Raw genomic sequence first — 22,694 nt, 5'->3', positions numbered from 1 at the left:
AGCGCTTTCTGGCCACTCTGTAAAAGTAATAATTATTAATAACACAAGCGCCTATCACCTCATGACCCGGGGCTCTTACTGGCTACCCTGTTGAATGAACAATTATTAATAACACAAGCGCCTATCACCTAATGACCATGGGCACTTACTGACCACTCTGTTGAAAAAATAATTGTTTTTAACAACAGCGCCTATCACCCGATGACCCAGGACACTTACTAACTACTCTTTCAAATAAATAATTATTTATAACACAAGCGTCTATCACCCGATAACCCGGGGCACTTACTGGCCAATCTGTTAAATAAATAATTATTAATAACACAAGCGCCTATCACCCGATAACCCAGGGAACTTACTGGCCACTCTGTTAATAAAATAATGAATAATAACACAAGCGCCTATCACCTAATGACCCAAAGGCACTTTCTGGCCACTTTGTTAAATAAATAATTATTAATAACTTAAGCGCCTATCACCCGATAACCTGGGGCACTTACTGGCCACTCTGTTAAATAAATAATTATTAATAATACAAGCGCCCATCACCCGATAACACGGGGAACTTACTGGCCACTCTGTTAAATAAATAATAAATAATAACACAAGCGCCTATCACCCAATGAGCCAAAGGCGCTTACTGGCCATTTTGTTAAATAAATAGTTATTAATAAATTCAGTTTCTATAACGTAATGACACGGGGCGCTTACTGGCCACTCTGTTAAATGAATAATTATTAATAATACAAGCGCATAACACCCAATAACCCAGGGCGCTTACTAGCCACCCTGGTAAATAAATAATTATAAATAACATAAGTGCCTATCACCTTATGACCCGGGGCACTTACTAGCCACTCTATTACATAAATAATCATTTATAACACAAGCTCCTATCACCGAATGACCTGGAGTGCTTACTGGCCACTATGTAAAATGAATAATTATAAATTACACAAGCGCCTATCACCCAATAACCTGGGGCGCTTACTAGCTACTCCATGAAATAAATAATTATTAATAACACAAGCGCCTATTACCCAATAACCTGGGGCGCTTTCTAGCCACTCCGTTAAAAAAATAATTATTAATAACTTAAGCGCCTATCACCCGATAACCCGGGGCACTTACTGGCTACTCTGTTAAATAAATAATTATTAATAATACAAGCGCCCATCACCCGATAACCCGGGGAACTTACTGGCCACTCTGTTAAATAAATAATAAATAATAACACAAGCGCCTATCACCCAATGAGCCAAAGGCGCTTACTGGCCATTTTGTTAAATAAATAGTTATTAATAAATCAAGTTTCTATAACCTAATAACACGGGGCGCTTACTGGCCACTCTGTTAAATGAATAATTATTAATAATACAAGCGCATATCACCCAATAACCCAGGGCGCTTACTAGCCACCCTGGTAAATAAATAATTATAAATATTATAAGTGATTATCACCTAATGAGACGGAGCGCTTTCTGGCCACTCTGTAAAACGAATAATTATTAATAACACAAGCGCCTATCACCTTATAACCCAGGGCGCTGACTGGCCACACTGTTACATAAATAATTATTAATAATACCAGCGCCCATCACCCGATAACCAAGGGCACTTAATGGCCACTATGTTCAATAAATATTCAATTATTACACAAGTGCCTATCACCTAATGACACGGGGCGCTTACTGGCCACTCTGTTCAATAAATAATTATTAATAATACAAGCGCCTATCACCCAATAACCCAGGGTGCTTACTAGCCACCCTGTTGAATAAATAATTATAAATAACACAGGTAATTATCACCTAATGAGACGGAGCGCTTTCTGGCCACTCTGTAAAACTAATAATTATTAATAACACAAGCGCCTATCACCTCATGACCCGGAGCTCTTACTGGCTACTCTGTTGAATGAACAATTATTAAAAACACAAGCGCCTATCACCTAATGACCATGGGCACTTACTGACCACTCTGTTGAAAAAATAATTGTTTTTAACAACAGCGCCTATCATCCGATGACCCAGGACACTTACTAACTACTCTTTCAAATAAATAATTATTTATAACACAAGCGTCTATCACCCGATAACCCGGGGCACTTACTGGCCAATCTGTTAAATAAATAATTATTAATAACACAAGCGCCTATCACCCGATAACCCAGGGAACTTACTGGCCACTCTGTTAATAAAATAATGAATAATTACACAAGCGCCTAACACCTAATGACCCAAAGGCGCTTTCTGGCCACTTTGTTAAATAAATAATTATTAATAACTTAAGCGCCTATCACCCGATAACCCGGGGCACTTACTGGCCACTCTGTTAAATAAATAATTATTAATAATACAAGCGCCCATCACCCGATAACCCGGGGAACTTACTGGCCACTCTGTTAAATAAATAATAAATAATAACACAAGCGCCTATCACCTAATGAGCCAAAGGCGCTTACTGGCCATTTTGTTAAATAAATAGTTATTAATAAATTCAGTTTCTATAACCTAATGACACGGGGCGCTTACTGGCCACTCTGTTAAATGAATAATTATTAATAATACAAGCGCATAACACCCAATAACCCAGGGCGCTTACTAGCCACCCTGGTAAATAAATGATTATAAATAACATAAGTGCCTATCACCTTATGACCCGGGGCACTTACTAGCCACTCTATTACATAAATAATCATTTATAACACAAGCTCCTATCACCGAATGACCTGGAGTGCTTACTGGCCACTATGTAAAATGAATAATTATAAATAACACAAGCGCCTATCACCCAATAACCTGGGGCGCTTACTAGCTACTCCATGAAATCAATAATTATTAATAACACAAGAGCCTATTACCCAATAACCTGGGGCGCTTTCTAGCCACTCCGTTAAAAAAATAATTATTAATAACTTAAGCGCCTATCACCCGATAACCCGGGGCGCTTACTGGCCACTCTGTTAAATGAATAATTATTAATAATACAAGCGCATATCACCCAATAACCCAGGGCGCTTACTAGCCACCCTGGTAAATAATTAATTATAAATAACATAAGTAATTATCACCTAATGAGACGGAGCGCTTTCTGGCCACTCTGTAAAACGAATAATTAATAATAACACAAGCGCCTATCACCTTATAACCCAGGGCGCTGACTGGCCACACTGTTACATAAATAATTATTAATAATACCAGCGCCCATCACCCGATAACCAAGGGCACTTAATGGCCACTATGTTCAATAAATATTCAATTATTACACAAGTGCCTATCACCTAATGACACGGGGCGCTTACTGGCCACTCGCTAAAATGAATAATTATGAATAACACAAGCGCCTATCACCTTTTGACCCAGAGCGCTTACTGGCTACTCTGTAAAATGAATAATTATAAATAACACAAGCGCCTATCACCCAATAACCTGAGGCGCTTACTAGCCACTCCGTTAAAAAAATAATTATTAATATCACAAGTGCCTATCACTTAATGACACGGGACGCTTATTGGCCACTCTGTTAAATAAATAATTATAAATAATACAAGCGCCCATCACCCGATAACCCAGGGCACTTACTGGCCACTATGTTTAATAAATAATTATTAATTAAACAAGTGCCTATCACCTAATCTCACAAGGCGCTTACTGGCTACTCTGAAAAAAAAATAATTATTAATAACACAAGCGTCTATCACCTCATAACCCGAGCCGTTTACTGACCACTCTGTAGAATAAATAATTATTTATAACACAAGCGCCCATCACCCAATGACCCAGTGCGCTAACTGGCCACTCTGTAAAAAAAAAAATTATTAATAACATAAGTGCCTATCACCTTATGACCCGGGGCACTTACTAGCCACTCTATTACATAAATAATCATTTATAACACAAGCTCCTATCACCGAATGACCTGGAGTGCTTACTGGCCACTATGTATAATGAATAATTATAAATAACACAAGCGCCTATCACCTCAAGACCCGGGGCGCTTACTGGCTACTCTGAAAAATAAATAATTATTAATAAGACAAGAGCCTATCACCCAATAACCTGGGGCGCTTACTAGCTACTCCATGAAATAAATAATTATTAATAACACAAGCGCCTATCACCCGATAACCCAGGGCTCTTACTGGCTACTCTGTTAAATAAATAATAAATCATTACACAAGCAATTATCACCCAATGACCTAAAGGCGCTTACTGGCCACTCTGTTAAATAAATAATTATTAATAACACAAGTTCCTATCACCTAATGACACGGAGCGCTTACTGGCCACCCTGTTAAATAAATAATTATAAATAACACAAGTAATTATTACCTCATGACACGGAGCGCTTTCTGGCCACTCTGTAAAACAAATAATTATTAATAACACAAGCGCCTATCACCTCATGACCCAGGGCTCTTACTGGCTACTCTGTTAGAAATGAATAATTAATAATAACACAAGCCCCTATCACCTCATGACCATGGGCGCTTACTGGCCACTATGTAAAATAAAAAATTATTAATTACACAAGTGATTAACACCTCATGACACGAAGCGCTTTCTGGCCACTCTGTAAAACGAATAATTATTAATAACACAAGCGCCTATTACCTCATGACCCGGGGCTCTTACTGGCTACTCTGTTGAATGAATAATTATAAATAACTTAAGCACCTATCACCCAATGACCCGGGGCGCTTACTGGCCACTCTGTAGAATAAATATATATTTATAATACAAGCGCCTATCACCTAATGACTCGGGGCGCTTACTGGCCACTCTGTAAAATATATGATTATAAATTACATAAATGCCTATCACCTTATGAACCAGGGCGCTCACTGGCCACTCTCTTACATAAATAATTATTAATAATACAAGCGCCCATCACCCAATAACCCAGGGCACTTACTGGCCACTATGTTAAATAAATATTCAATTATTACACAAGTGCCTATCACCTAATGACACGGGGTGCTTACTGGCCACTCTGTAGAACGAATAATTATTAATAACTTAAGCGCCTATCACCCAATGACCCGGGGCGCTTACTGGCCACTCTGTAGAATAAATAATTATTTATAATACAAGCGCCTATCACCTAATGACTCGGGGCGCTTACTGGCCACTCTGTAAAATATATAATTATTAATTACATAAGTGCCTATCACCTTATGACCCGGGGCGCTGACTGGCCACTCTGTGACATGAATAATTATTAATAATACAAGCGCCCATCACCCGATAACCCAGTGCACTTACTGGCCAGTATGTTAAATAAATATTCAATTACTACACAAGTGCCTATCACCTAATGACACGGGGCGCTTACTGGCCACTCTCTAAAATTAATAATTATGAATAACACAAGCGGTTATCACCTTATGACCCAGGGCGCTTACTGGCTACTCTGTAAAATGAATAATTATAAATAACACAAGCGCCTATCACCTTATAACCTGGGGCGCTTACTAGCCAGTCCGTTAAAAAAATAATTATTAATAACACAAGTGCCTATCACCTAATGACACGGGGCGCTTATTGGCCACTCTGTTAAATAAATAATTATTAATAATACAAGCGCCCATCACCCAATAACCCAGGGCACTTACTGGCCACTCTGTTAAATAAATAATAAATCATTACACAAGCAATTATCACCAAATGACCTAAAGGCGCTTACTGGCCACTCTGTTAAATAAATAATTATTAATAACACAAGTTCCTATCACCTAATGACACGGAGCGCTTACTGGCCAACCTGTTAAATAAATAATTATAAATAACACAAGTGATTATTACCTAATGACACGGAGCGCTTTCTGGCCGCTCTGTAAAACAAATAATTATTAATAACACAAGCGCCTATCACCTCATGACCCGGGGCTCTTACTGGCTACTCTGTTAGAAATGAATAATTAATAATAACACAAGCCCCTATCACCTCATGACCATGGGCGCTTACTGGCCACTATGTAAAATAAATAATTATTAATTACACAAGTGATTAACACCTCATGACACGAAGCGCTTTCTGGCCACTCTGTAAAACGAATAATTATTAATAACACAAGCGCCTATTACCTCATGACCCGGGGCTCTTACTGGCTACTCTGTTGAATGAATAATTATAAATAACTTAAGCACCTATCACCCAATGACCCGGGGCGCTTACTGGCCACTCTGTAGAATAAATAATTATTTATAATACAAGCGCCTATCACCTAATGACTCGGGGCGCTTACTGGCCACTCTGTAAAATATATGATTATTAATTACATAAGTGCCTATCACCTTATGAACCAGGGCGCTGACTGGCCACTCTCTTACATAAATAATTATTAATAATACAAGCGCCCATCACCCAATAACCCAGGGCACTTACTGGCCACTATGTTAAATAAATATTCAATTATTACACAAGTGGCTATCACCTAATGACACGGGGTGCTTACTGGCCACTCTGTAGAACGAATAATTATTAATAACTTAAGCGCCTATCACCCAATGACCCGGGGCGCTTACTGGCCACTCTGTAGAATAAATAATTATTTATAATACAAGCGCCTATCACCTAATGACTCGGGGCGCTTACTGGCCACTCTGTAAAATATATAATTATTAATTACATAAGTGCCTATCACCTTATGACCCGGGGCGCTGACTGGCCACTCTGTGACATAAATAATTATTATTAATACAAGCGCCCATCACCCGATAACCCAGGGCACTTACTGGCCAGTATGTTAAATAAATATTCAATTACTACACAAGTGCCTATCACCTAATGACACGGGGCGCTTACTGGCCACTCTCTAAAATTAATAATTATGAATAACACAAGCGGTTATCACCTTATGACCCAGGGCGCTTACTGGCTACTCTGTAAAATGAATAATTATAAATAACACAAGCGCCTATCACCTTATAACCTGGGGCGCTTACTAGCCACTCCGTTAAAAAAATAATTATTAATAACATAAGTGCCTATCACCTAATGACACGGGGCGCTTATTGGCCACTCTGTTAAATAAATAATTATTAATAATACAAGCGCCCATCACCCAATAACCCAGGGCACTTACTGGCCACTATGTTAAATAAATAATTATTAATTAAACAAGTGCCTATCACCTAATCTCACAAGGCGCTTACTGGCTACTCTGAAAAATAAATAATTATTAATAACACAAGCGTCTATCACCTTATAACCCGAGGCGTTTACTGACCACTCTGTAGAATAAATAATTATTTATAACACAAGCACCCATCACCCAATGACCCGATGCGCTAACTGGCCACTCTGTAAGAAAAATAATTATTAATAAAATAAGTGCCTTTCACCTTACGACCCGGGGCACTTACTAGCCACTCTATTACATAAATAATCATTTATAACACAAGCTCCTATCACCGAATGACCTAGAGCGCTTACTGGCCACTATGTAAAATGAATAATTATTAATAACACAAGGGCCTATCACCTCAAGACCCGGGGCACTTACTGGCTACTCTGAAAAATGAATAATTATTAATAACACAAGCGCCTATCACCCAATAACCTAGGGCGCTTACTAGCTACTCCATAAAATAAATAATTATTAATAACACAAGCGCCTATCACCCGATAACCCGAGGCACTTACTGGCCACGCTGTTAAATAAATAATTAATCATTACACAAGCAATTATCACCTAATGACCCAAAGGCGCTTACTGGCCACTCTGTTAAATAAATAATTATGAATAACACAAGTGCCTATCACCTAATGACACGGGGCGCTTACTGGCCACTCTGTAGAATAAATAATTATTTATCATACAAGCGCCTATCACCTAATGACTCGGGGCGCTTACTGGCCACTCTGTAAAATATATAATTATTAATTACTTAAGTGCCTATCACCTTACGACCCGGGACGCTGACTGGCCACTCTGTTACATTAATAATTATTGATAATACAAGCGCCCATCACCCGATAACCCAGGGCACTTACTGGCCACTATGTTAAATAAATATTCAATTATTACACAAGTGCCTATCACCTAATGACCCGATGCGCTAACTGGCCACTCTGTAAAAAAAATAATTATTAATAAAATAAGTGCCTATCACCTTATGACCCGGGGCACTTACTAGCCACTCTATTACATAAATAATCATTTATAACACAAGCTCCTATCACCGAATGACCTGGAGCGCTTACTGGCCACTATGTAAAATAAATAATTATTAATAACACAAGGGCCTATCACCTCAAGACTCGGAGCACTTACTGGCCACTCTGTTAAATAAATAATTAATCATTACACAAGCGCCTAGCACCCGATAACCCAGGGAACTTACAGGCCACTCTGTTAATTAAATAATGAATAATAACACAAGCGCCTATCACCCAATGACCCAGAGGCGCTTACTGGTTACTTTGTTAAATAAATAGTTATTAATAACACAAGTGCCTATCACCTAATGACACGGGGCGCTTACTGGCCACTCTGTTAAATAAATAATTATTAATAATACAAGCGCCCATCACCCGATAACCCAGGGCACTTACTGGCCACTATGTTAAATAAATAATTATTAATTAAACAAGTGCCTATCACCTGATGTCACAAGGCACTATCTGGCTACTCTGAAAAATAAATAATTATTAATAACACAAGCGCCTATCACCTTATGACCTAGGGCGCTTACTGGCCACTCTGTTAAAAAAATAATTGTTACTAACAACAGCGCCTATCACCCAATAACCCAGGGCGCTTACTGGCCACTCTGTTAAATAAATAATTATAAATAACACAAGTGATTATCACCTAATGACACGGAGCGCTTTCTGGCCACTCTGTAAAACAAATAATTATTAATAATACAAGCGCCTATCACCTCATGACCCGGGGCTTTTACTGGCTACTCTGTTAAATGAATAATTATAAATAACTTAAGCGCCTATCACCCAATGACCCGGGGCGCTTACTGGCCACTCTGTAGAATAAGTAATTATTTATAATACAAGTGCCTATCACCTAATGACTCGGGGCGCTTACTGTCCACTCTGAAAAATATATAATTATTAATTACTTAAGTGCCTATCACCTTATGACCCGGGGTGCTGACTGGCCACTCTGTTACATAAATAATTATTAATAATACAAGCGCCCATCACCCGATAACCCAGGGCACTTACTGGCCACTATGTTAAATAAATATTCAATTATTACACAAGTGCCTATCACCTAATGACACGGGGCGCTTACTGGCCACTCTGTAGAGCGAATAATTATTAATAACTCAAGCGCCTATCACCTCATGACGCAGGGCTCTTACTGGCTACTCTGTTAAATGAATAATTATAAATAACTTAAGCGCCTATCACCCAATGACCCCGGGGCGCTTACTGGCCACTCTGTAGAATAAATAATTATTTATAATACTAGCGCCGATCACCTAATGACTTGGGGCGCTTACTGGCCACTCTGTTAAATATATAATTATTAATTACATAAGTGCCTATCACCTTATGACCCGGGGCGCTGACTGGCCACTCTGTTACATAAATAATTATTAATAATACAAGCGCCCATCACCCGATAACCCAGGGCACTTACTGGCCACTATGTTAAATAAATATTTAATTATTACACAAGTGCCTATCACCTAATGACACGGGGCGCTTACTGGCCGCTCTCTAAAATGGATAATTATGAATAACACAAGCGGTTATCACCTTATGACCCAGGGCGCTTACTGGCTACTCTGTAAAATGAATAATTATAAATAACACAAGCGCCTATTACTTTATAACCTGGGGCGCTTACTAACCACTCCGTTAAAAAAATAATTATTAATAACACAAGTGCCTATCACCTAATGACACGGGGTCCTTATTGGCCACTCTGTTAGATAAATAATTATTAATAATACAAGCGCCCATCACCCGATAACCCAGGGCACTTACTGGCCACTATGTTAAATAAATAATTATTAATTAAACAAGTGCCTATCACCTAATCTCACAAGGCGCTTACTGGCTACTCTGAAAAATAAATAATTATTAATAACACAAGCGTCTATCACCTAATGACACGGGGAGCTTATTGGCCACTATGTTAAATAAATAATTATTAATTAAACAAGTGCCTATCACCTAATCTCACAAGGCGCTTACTGGCTACTCTGAAAAATAAATAATTATTAATAACCCAAGCGTCTATCACCTCATATTCCGAGGTCTTTACTGACCACTCTGTAGAATAAATAATTATTAATAACACAAGCGCCCATCACCCAATGACCCGGTGCGCTAACTGGCCACTCTGTAAAATAAATAATTATTAATAACATAAACGCCTATCACCTCATGACCCAGGGCTCTTACTAGCCACTCTATTACATAAATAATCATTTATAACACAAGCTCCTATCACCGAATGACCTGGAGCGCTTACTGGCCACTCCGTTAAAAAAATAATTAATAATAACACAAGCGCCTATCACCCAATAACCCAAAGGCGCTTACTGGTTACTTTGTTAAATAAATAGTTATTAATAACACAAGTTCCTATCACCTAATGACACGGGGCGCTTACTGGCCACTCTGTTAAATAAATAATTATTAATAATACAAGCGCCCATCACCCGATAACCCAGGGCACTTACTAGCCACTCTATTACATAAATAATCATTTATAACACAAGCTCCTATCACCGAATGACATGGAGCGCTTACTGGCCACTATGTAAAATGAATAATTATTAATAACACAAGGGCCTATCACCTCAAGACCCGGGGCACTTACTGGCTACTCTGAAAAATGAATAATTATTAATAACACAAGCGCCTATCACCCAATAACCTGGGGCGCTTACTAGCTACTCCATAAAATAAATAATTATTAATAACACAAGCGCCTATCACCCGATAACCCGAGGCACTTACTGGCCACTCTGTTAAATAAATATTCAATTATTACACAAGTGCCTATCACCTAATGACACGGGGCGCTTACTGGCCACTCTGTAGAGCGAATAATTATTAATAACTCAAGCGCCTATCACCTCATGACGCAGGGCTCTTACTGTCTACTCTGTTAAATGAATAATTATAAATAACTTAAGCGCCTATCACCCAATGACCCCGGGGCGCTTACTGGCCACTCTGTAGAATAAATAATTATTTTTAATACTAGCGCCGATCACCTAATGACTTGGGGCGCTTACTGGCCACTCTGTTAAATATATAATTATTAATTACATAAGTGCCTATCACCTTATGACCCGGGGCGCTGACTGGCCACTCTGTTACATAAATAATTATTAATAATACAAGCGCCCATCACCCGATAACCCAGGGCACTTACTGGCCACTATGTTAAATAAATATTTAATTATTACACAAGTGCCTATCACCTAATGACACGGGGCGCTTACTGGCCGCTCTCTAAAATGGATAATTATGAATAACACAAGCGGTTATCACCTTATGACCCAGGGCGCTTACTGGCTACTCTGTAAAATGAATAATTATAAATAACACAAGCGCCTATTACTTTATAACCTGGGGCGCTTACTAACCACTCCGTTAAAAAAATAATTATTAATAACACAAGTGCCTATCACCTAATGACACGGGGTCCTTATTGGCCACTCTGTTAGATAAATAATTATCAATAATACAAGCGCCCATCACCCGATAACCCAGGGCACTTACTGGCCACTATGTTAAATAAATAATTATTAATTAAACAAGTGCCTATCACCTAATCTCACAAGGCGCTTACTGGCTACTCTGAAAAATAAATAATTATTAATAACACAAGCGTCTATCACCTAATGACATGGGGAGCTTATTGGCCACTATGTTAAATAAATAATTATTAATAACATAAACGCCTATCACCTCATGACCCAGGGCTCTTACTAGCCACTCTATTACATAAATAATCATTTATAACACAAGCTCCTATCACCGAATGACCTGGAGCGCTTACTGGCCACTCCGTTAAAAAAATAATTATTAATAATACAAGCGCCCATCACCCGATAACCCAGGGCACTTACTGGCCACTATGTTAAATAAATAATTATTAATTAAACAAGTGCCTATCACCTAATGTCACAAGGCACTAACTGGCTACTCTGAAAAATAAATAATTATTAATAACACAAGCGCCTATCACCTTATGACCTAGGGCGCTTACTGGCCACTCTGTTAAAAAAATAATTGTTACTAACAACAGCGCCTATCACCCAATAACCCAGGGCGCTTACTGGCCACTCTGTTAAATAAATAATTATAAATAACACAAGTGATTATCACCTAATGACACGGAGCGCTTTCTGGCCACTCTGTAAAACAAATAATTATTAATAATACAAGCGCCTATCACCTCATGACCCGGGGCTTTTACTGGCTACTCTGTTAAATGAATAATTATAAATAACTTAAGCGCCTATCACCCAATGACCCGGGGCGCTTACTGGCCACTCTGTAGAATAAGTAATTACTTATAATACAAGCGCCTATCACCTAATGACTCGGGGCGCTTACTGTTCACTCTGAAAAATATATAATTATTAATTACTTAAGTGCCTATCACCTTATGACCCGGGGTGCTGACTGGCCACTCTGTTACATAAATAATTATTAATAATACAAGCGCTTATCACATGATAACCCAGTGCACTTACTGGCCACTATGTTAAATAAATATTCAATTATTACACAAGTGCCTATCACCTAATGACACGGGGCGCTTACTGGCCACTCTGTAGAGCGAATAATTATTAATAACTCAAGCGCCTATCACCTCATGACGCAGGGCTCTTACTGGCTACTCTGTTAAATGAATAATTATAAATAACTTAAGCGCCTATCACCCAATGACCCGGGGCGCTTACTGGCCACTCTGTAGAATAAATAATTATTTATAATACTAGCGCCGATCACCTAATGACTTGGGGCGCTTACTGGCCACTCTGTAAAATATATAATTATTAATTACATAAGTGCCTATCACCTTATGACCCGGGGCGCTGTTTGGCCACTCTGTTACATAAATAATTATTAATAATACAAGCGCCCATCACCCGATAACCCAGGGCACTTACTGGCCACTATGTTAAATAAATATTTAAATATTACACAAGTGCCTATCACCTAATGACACGGGGCGCTTACTGGCCGCTCTCTAAAATGAATAATTATAAATAACACAAGCGGTTATCACCTTATGACCCAGGGCGCTTACTGGCTACTCTGTAAAATGAATAATTATAAATAACACAAGCGCCTATTACCTTATAACCTGGGGCGCTTACTAACCACTCCGTTAAAAAAATAATTATTAATAACACAAGTGCCTATCACCTAATGACACGGGGTCCTTATTGGCCACTCTGTTAGATAAATAATTATTAATAATACAAGCGCCCATCACCCGATAACCCAGGGCACTTACTGGCCACTATGTTAAATAAATAATTATTAATTAAACAAGTGCCTATCACCTAATCTCACAAGGCGCTTACTGGCTACTCTGAAAAATAAATAATTATTAATAACACAAGCGTCTATCACCTAATGACACGGGGAGCTTATTGGCCACTATGTTAAATAAATAATTATTAATTAAACAAGTGCCTATCACCTAATCTCACAAGGCGCTTACTGGCTACTCTGAAAAATAAATAATTATTAATAACCCAAGCGTCTATCACCTCATATTCCGGGGTCTTTACTGACCACTCTGTAGAATAAATAATTATTTATAACGCAAGCGCCCATCACCCAATGACCCGGTGCGCTAACTGGCCACTCTGTAAAATAAATAATTATTAATAACATAAACGCCTATCACCTCATGACCCAGGGCTCTTACTAGCCACTCTATTACATAAATAATTATTAATAATACAAGCGCCCATCACCCGATAACCCAGGGCACTTACTGGCCACTATGTTAAATAAATAATTATTAATTAAACAAGTGCCTATCACCTAATGTCACAAGGCGCTAACTGGCTACTCTGAAAAATAAATAATTATTAATAACACAAGCGCCTATCACCTTATGACCCAGGGCGCTTACTGGCCACTCTGTTGAAAAAATAATTGTTACTCACAACAGCGCCTATCACCCGATGACCCAGGACACTTACTAACTACTCTGTTGAATAAATAATTATTAATAACACAAGCCTCTATCACCTCATAACCCGAAGCGCTTACTGGGCACTCTGTTGAATAAATAATTATTAATAACACAAGCGCCTATCACCCAATAACCCAGGGCGCTTACTGGCCACCCTTTTAAATAAATAATTATAAATAACACAAGTGATTATTACCCGATGACACGGAGCTTTTTCTGGTCACTCTGTAAAACAAATAATTATTAATAACACAAGCGAATATCACCTCATGACCCGGGGCTCTTACTGGCTATTCTGTTAAAAATGAATTATTAATAATAACACAAGCCCCTATCACCTCATGACACGAAGCGCTTTCTGGCCACTCTGTAAAACGAATAATTATAAATAACACAAGCGCCTATTACCCAATAACCTGGGGCGCTTCCTAGCCACTCCGTTAAAAAAATAATTATTAATAACACAAATGCCTATCACCTAATGACCCAGGGCGCTTACTGGCTACTCTGTAAAATGAATAATTATAAATAACACAAGCGCCTATTACCTTATAACCTGGGGCGCTTACTAACCACTCCGTTAAAAAAATAATTATTAATAACACAAGTGCCTATCACCTAATGACACGGGGTTCTTATTGGCCACTCTGTTAGATAAATAATTATTAATAATACAAGCGCCCATCACCCGATAACCCAGGGCACTAACTGGCCACTATGTTAAATAAATAATTATTAATTAAACAAGTGCCTATCACCTAATCTCACAAGGCGCTTACTGGCTACTCTGAAAAATAAATAATTATTAATAACACAAGCGTCTATCACCTCATAATCCGAGGCGTTTACTGACCACTCTGTAGAATAAATAATTATTTATAACACAAGCGCCCATCACCCAATGACCCGGTGCGCTAACTGGCCACTCTGTAAAATAAATAATTATTAATAACATAAACGCCTATCACCTCATGACCCAGGGCTCTTACTAGCCACTCTATTACATAAATAATCATTTATAACACAAGCTCCTATCACCGAATGACCTGGAGCGCTTACTGGCCACTCCGTTAAAAAAATAATTATTAATAACACAAGCGCCTATCACCCAATAACCCAAAGGCGCTTACTGGTTACTTTGTTAAATAAATAGTTATTAATAACACAAGTGCCTATCACCTAATGACACGGGGCGCTTACTGGCCACTCTGTTAAATAAATAATTATTAATAATACAAGCGCCCATCACCCGATAACCCAGGGCACTTACTGGCCACTATGTTAAATAAATAATTATTAATTAAACAAGTGCCTATCACCTAATGTCACAAGGCACTAACTGGCTACTCTGAAAAATAAATAATTATTAATAACACAAGCGCCTATCACCTTATGACCTAGGGCGCTTACTGGCCACTCTGTTAAATAAATAATTATAAATAACACAAGTGATTATCACCTAATGACACGGAGCGCTTACTGGCCACTCTGTAAAACAAATAATTATTAATAATACAAGCGCCTATCACCTCATGACCCGGGGCTTTTACTGGCTACTCTGTTAAATGAATAATTATAAATAACTTAAGCGCCTATCACCCAATGACCCGGGGCGCTTACTGGCCACTCTGTAGAATAAGTAATTATTTATAATACAAGCGCCTATCACCTAATGACACGGGGCGCTTACTGGCCACTCTCTAGAGCGAATAATTATTAATAACTCAAGCGCCTATCACCTCATGACGCAGGGCTCTTACTGGCTACTCAGTTAAATGAATAATTATAAATAACTTAAGCGCCTATCACCCAATGACCCGGGGCGCTTACTGGCCACTCTGTAGAATAAATAATTATTTATAATACAAGCGCCGATCACCTAATGACTTGGGGCGCTTACTGGCCACTCTGTAAAATATATAATTATTAATTACATAAGTGCCTATCACCTTATGACCCGGGGCGCTGACTGGCCACTCTGTTACATAAATAATTATTAATAATACAAGCGCCCATCACCCGATAACCCAGGGCACTTACTGGCCACTATGTTAAATAAATATTTAATTATTACACAAGTGCCTATCACCTAATGACACGGGGCGCTTACTGGCCGCTCTCTAAAATGAATAATTATGAATAACACAAGCGGTTATCACCTTATGACCCAGGGCGCTTACTGGCTACTCTGTAAAATGAATAATTATAAATAACACAAGCGCCTATTACCTTATAACCTGGGGCGCTTACTAACCACTCCGTTAAAAAAATAATTATTAATAACACAAGTGCCTATCACCTAATGACACGGGGTCCTTATTGGCCACTCTGTTAGATAAATAATTATTAATAATACAAGCGCTCATCACCCGATAACCCAGGGCACTTACTGGCCACTATGTTAAATAAATAATTATTAATTAAACAAGTGCCTATCACCTAATCTCACAAGGCGCTTACTGGCTACTTTGAAAAATAAATAATTATTAATAACACAAGCGTCTATCACCTAATGACACGGGGAGCTTATTGGCCACTATGTTAAATAAATAATTATTAATTAAACAAGTGCCTATCACCTAATCTCACAAGGCGCTTACTGGCTACTCTGAAAAATAAATAATTATTAATAACCCAAGCGTCTATCACCTCATATTCCGAGGTCTTTACTGACCACTCTGTAGAATAAATAATTATTTATAACACAAGCGCCCATCACCCAATGACCCGGTGCGCTAACTGGCCACTCTGTAAAATAAATAATTATTAATAACATAAACGCCTATCACCTCATGACCTAGGGCTCTTACTAGCCACTCTATTACATAAATAATCATTTATAACACAAGCTTCTATCACCGAATGACCTGGAGCGCTTACTGGCCACTCCGTTGAAAAAATAATTATTAGCAACACAAGCGCCTATCACCCAATAACCCAAAGGCGCTTACTGGTTACTTTGTTAAATAAATAGTTATTAATAACACAAGTGCCTATCACCTAATGACACGGGGCGCTTACTGGCCACTCTGTTAAATAAATAATTATTAATAATACAAGCGCCCATCACCCGATAACCCAGGGCACTTACTGGCCACTATGTTAAATAAATAATTATTAATTAAACAAGTGCCTATCACCTAATGTCACAAGGCACTAACTGGCTACTCTGAAAAATAAATAATTATTAATAACACAAGCGCCTATCACCTTATGACCCAGGGCGCTTACTGGCCACTCTGTTGAAAAAATAATTGTTACTCACAACAGCGCCTATCACCCGATGACCCAGGACACTTACTAACTACTCTGTTGAATAAATAATTATTAATAACACAAGCCTCTATCACCTCATAACCCGAAGCGCTTACTGGGCACTCTGTTGAATAAATAATTATTAATAACACAAGCGCCTATCACCCAATAACCCAGGGCGCTTACTGGCCACCCTGTTAAATAAATAATTATAAATAACACAAGTGATTATTACCCGATGACACGGAGCTTTTTCTGGTCACTCTGTAAAACAAATAATTATTAATAACACAAGCGAATATCACCTCATGACCCGGGGCTCTTACTGGCTATTCTGTTAAAAATGAAATATTAATAATAACACAAGCCCCTATCACCTCATGACACGAAGCGCTTTCTGGCCACTTTGTAAAACGAATAATTATGAATAACACAAGCGCCTATTACCCAATAACTTGGGGCGCTTCCTAGCCACTCCGTTAAAAAAATAATTATTAATAACACAAATGCCTATCACCTAATGACCCAGGGCGCTTACTGGCTACTCTGTAAAATGAATAATTATAAATAACACAAGCGCCTATTACCTTATAACCTGGGGCGCTTACTAACCACTCCGTTAAAAAAATAATTATTAATAACACAAGTGCCTATCACCTAATGACACGGGGTCCTTATTGGCCACTCTGTTAGATAAATAATTATTAATAATACAAGCGCCCATCACCCGATAACCCAGGGCACTAACTGGCCACTATGTTAAATAAATAATTATTAATTAAACAAGTGCCTATCACCTAATCTCACAAGGCGCTTACTGGCTACTCTGAAAAATAAATAATTATTAATAACAGAAGCGTCTATCACCTCATAACCCGAGGCGTTTACTGACCACTCTGTAGAATAAATAATTATTTATAACACAAGCGCCCATCACCCAATGACCCGATGCGCTAACTGGCCACTCTGTAAAAAAAATAATTATTAATAACATAAGTTCCTATCACCTTATGACCCGGAGCACTTACTAGCCACTCTATTACATGAATAATCATTTATCACACAAGCTCCTATCACCGAATGACCCGGGGCACTTACTGGCCACTCTGTTAAATAAATAATTAATCATTACACAAGCAATTATCACCCAATGACCTAAAGGCGCTTACTGGCCACTCTGTTGAATAAATAATTATTAATAACACAAGTTCCTATCACCTAATGACACGGAGCGCTTACTGGCCACTCTGTTAAATAAATAATTATTAATAACACAAGCGCCTATCACCCGATAACCCAGGGAACTTACAGGCCACTCTGTTAATTAAATAATGAATGATAACACAAGCGCCTATCACCCAATGACCCAGAGGCGCTTACTGGTTACTTTGTTAAATAAATAGTTATTAATAACACAAGTGCCTATCACCTAATGACACGGGGCGCTTACTGGCCACTCTGTTAAATAAATAATTATTAATAATACAAGCGCCCATCACCCGATAACCCAGGGCACTTACTGGCCACTATAATAAATAAATAATTATCAATTAAACAAGTGCCTATCACCTAATGTCACAAGGCACTAACTGGCTACTCTGAAAAATAAATAATTATTAATAACACAAGCGCCTATCACCTTATGACCCAGGGCGCTTACTGGCCACTCTGTTGAAAAAATAATTGTTACTCACAACAGCGCCTATCACCCGATGACCCAGGACACTTACTAACTACTCTGTTGAATAAATAATTATTAATAACACAAGCCTCTATCACCTCCTAACCCGAAGCGCTTACTGGGCACTCTGTTGAATAAATAATTATTAATAACACAAGCGCCTATCACCCAATAACCCAGGGCGCTTACTGGCCACCCTGTTAAATAAATAATTATAAATAACACAAGTGATTATTACCCGATGACACGGAGCTTTTTCTGGTCACTCTGTAAAACAAATAATTATTAATAACACAAGCGAATATCACCTCATGACCCGGGGCTCTTACTGGCTATTCTGTTAAAAATGAATTATTAATAATAACACAAGCCCCTATCACCTGATGACACGAAGCGCTTTCTGGCCACTCTGTAAAACGAATAATTATAAATAACACAAGCGCCTATTACCCAATAACCTGGGGCGCTTCCTAGCCACTCCGTTAAAAAAATAATTATTAATAACACAAATGCCTATCACCTAATGACCCAGGGCGCTTACTGGCTACTCTGTAAAATGAATAATTATAAATAACACAAGCGCCTATTACCTTATAACCTGGGGCGCTTACTAACCACTCCGTTAAAAAAATAATTATTAATAACACAAGTGCCTATCACCTAATGACACGGGGTCCTTATTGGCCACTCTGTTAGATAAATAATTATTAATAATACAAGCGCCCATCACCCGATAACCCAGGGCACTAACTGGCCACTATGTTAAATAAATAATTATTAATTAAACAAGTGCCTATCACCTAATCTCACAAGGCGCTTACTGGCTACTCTGAAAAATAAATAATTATTAATAACACAAGCGTCTATCACCTCATAACCCGAGGCGTTTACTGACCACTCTGTAGAATAAATAATTATTTATAACACAAGCGCCCATCACCCAATGACCCGATGCGCTAACCGGCCACTCTGTAAAAAAAATAATTATTAATAACATAAGTTCCTATCACCTTATGACCCGGGGCACTTACTAGCCACTCTATTACATGAATAATCATTTATCACACAAGCTCCTATCACCGAATGACCCGGGGCACTTACTGGCCACTCTGTTAAATAAATAATTAATCATTACACAAGCAATTATCACCCAATGACCTAAAGGCGCTTACTGGCCACTCTGTTGAATAAATAATTATTAATAACACAAGTTCCTATTACCTAATGACACGGAGCGCTTACTGGCCACTCTGTTAAATAAACAATTATTAATAACACAAGCGCCTATCACCCGATAACCCAGGGAACTTACAGGCCACTCTGTTAATTAAATAATGAATAATAACACAAGCGCCTATCACCCAATGACCCAGAGGCGCTTACTGGTTACTTTGTTAAATAAATAGTTATTAATAACACAAGTGCCTATCACCTAATGACACGGGGCGCTTACTGGCCACTCTGTTAAATAAATAATTATTAATAATACAAGCGCCCATCACCCGATAACCCAGGGCACTTACTGGCCACTATAATAAATAAATAATTATCAATTAAACAAGTGCCTATCACCTAATGTCACAAGGCACTAACTGGCTACTCTGAAAAATAAATAATTATTAATAACACAAGCGTCTATCACCTAATGACACGGGGAGCTTATTGGCCACTATGTTAAATAAATAATTATTAATTAAACAAGTGCCTATCACCTAATCTCACAAGGCGCTTACTGGCTACTCTGAAAAATAAATAATTATTAATAACCCAAGCGTCTATCACCTCATATTCCGAGGTCTTTACTGACCACTCTGTAGAATAAATAATTATTTATAACACAAGCGCCCATCACCCAATGACCCGGTGCGCTAACTGGCCACTCTGTAAAATAAATAATTATTAATAACATAAACGCCTATCACCTCATGACCCAGGGCTCTTACTAGCCACTCTATTACATAAATAATCATTTATAACACAAGCTCCTATCACCGAATGACCTGGAGCGCTTACTGGCCACTCCGTTAAAAAAATAATTATTAATAACACGAGCGCCTATCACCCAATAACCCAAAGGCGCTTACTGGTTACTTTGTTAAATAAATAGTTATTAATAACACAAGTGCCTATCACCTAATGACACGGGGCGCTTACTGGCCACTCTGTTAAATAAATAATTATTAATAATACAAGCGCCCATCACCCAATAACCCAGGGCACTTACTGGCCACTATGTTAAATAAATAATTATTAATTAAACAAGTGCCTATCACCTAATGTCACAAGGCACTAACTGGCTACTCTGAAAAATAAATAATTATTAATAACACAAGCGCCTATCACCTTATGACCTAGGGCGCTTACTGGCCACTCTGTTAAAAAAATAATTGTTACTAACAACAGCGCCTATCACCCAATAACCCAGGGCGCTTACTGGCCACTCTGTTAAATAAATAATTATAAATAACACAAGTGATTATCACCTAATGACACGGAGCGCTTTCTGGCCACTCTGTAAAACAAATAATTATTAATAATACAAGCGCCTATCACCTCATGACCCGGGGCTTTTACTGGCTACTCTGTTAAATGAATAATTATAAATAACTTAAGCGCCTATCACCCAATGACCCGGGGCGCTTACTGGCCACTCTGTAGAATAAGTAATTATTTATAATACAAGCGCCTATCACCTAATGACTCGGGGCGCTTACTGGCCACTCTGAAAAATATATAATTATTAATTACTTAAGTGCCTATCACCTTATGATCCGGGGTGCTGACTGGCCACTCTGTTACATAAATAATTATTAATAATACAAGCGCCCATCACCCGATAACCCAGTGCACTTACTGGCCACTATGTTAAATAAATATTCAATTATTACACAAGTGCCTATCACCTTATGACACGGGGCGCTTACTGGCCACTCTCTAGAGCGAATAATTATTAATAACTCAAGCGCCTATCACCTCATGACGCAGGGCTCTTACTGGCTACTCAGTTAAATGAATAATTATAAATAACTTAAGCGCCTATCACCCAATGACCCGGGGCGCTTACTGGCCACTCTGTAGAATAAATAATTATTTATAATACAAGCGCCGATCACCTAATGACTTGGGGCGCTTACTGGCCACTCTGTAAAATATATAATTATTAATTACATAAGTGCCTATCACCTTATGACCCGGGGCGCTGACTGGCCCCTCTGTTACATAAATAATCATTAATAATACAAGCGCCCATCACCCGATAACCCAGGGCACTTACTGGCCACTATGTTAAATAAATATTTAATTATTACACAAGTGCCTATCACCTAATGACACGGGGCGCTTACTGGCCGCTCTCTAAAATGAATAATTATGAATAACACCAGCGGTTATCACCTTATGACCCAGGGCGCTTACTGGCTACTCTGTAAAATGAATAATTATAAATAACACAAGCGCCTATTACCTTATAACCTGGGGCGCTTACTAACCACTCCGTTAAAAAAATAATTTTTAATAACACAAGTGGCTATCACCTAATGACACGGGGTCCTTATTGGCCACTCTGTTAGATAAATAATTATTAATAATACAAGCGCCCAT

Source organism: Copidosoma floridanum, unplaced genomic scaffold, assembly GCF_036245765.1.
Source record: "Copidosoma floridanum isolate Cflo_tuat_1 unplaced genomic scaffold, Cflo_Japanese_pri ptg000040l, whole genome shotgun sequence".
NCBI classification, from domain to species: Eukaryota; Metazoa; Arthropoda; class Insecta; order Hymenoptera; family Encyrtidae; genus Copidosoma; species Copidosoma floridanum.
This window is presented reverse-complemented; position numbering follows the sequence as displayed.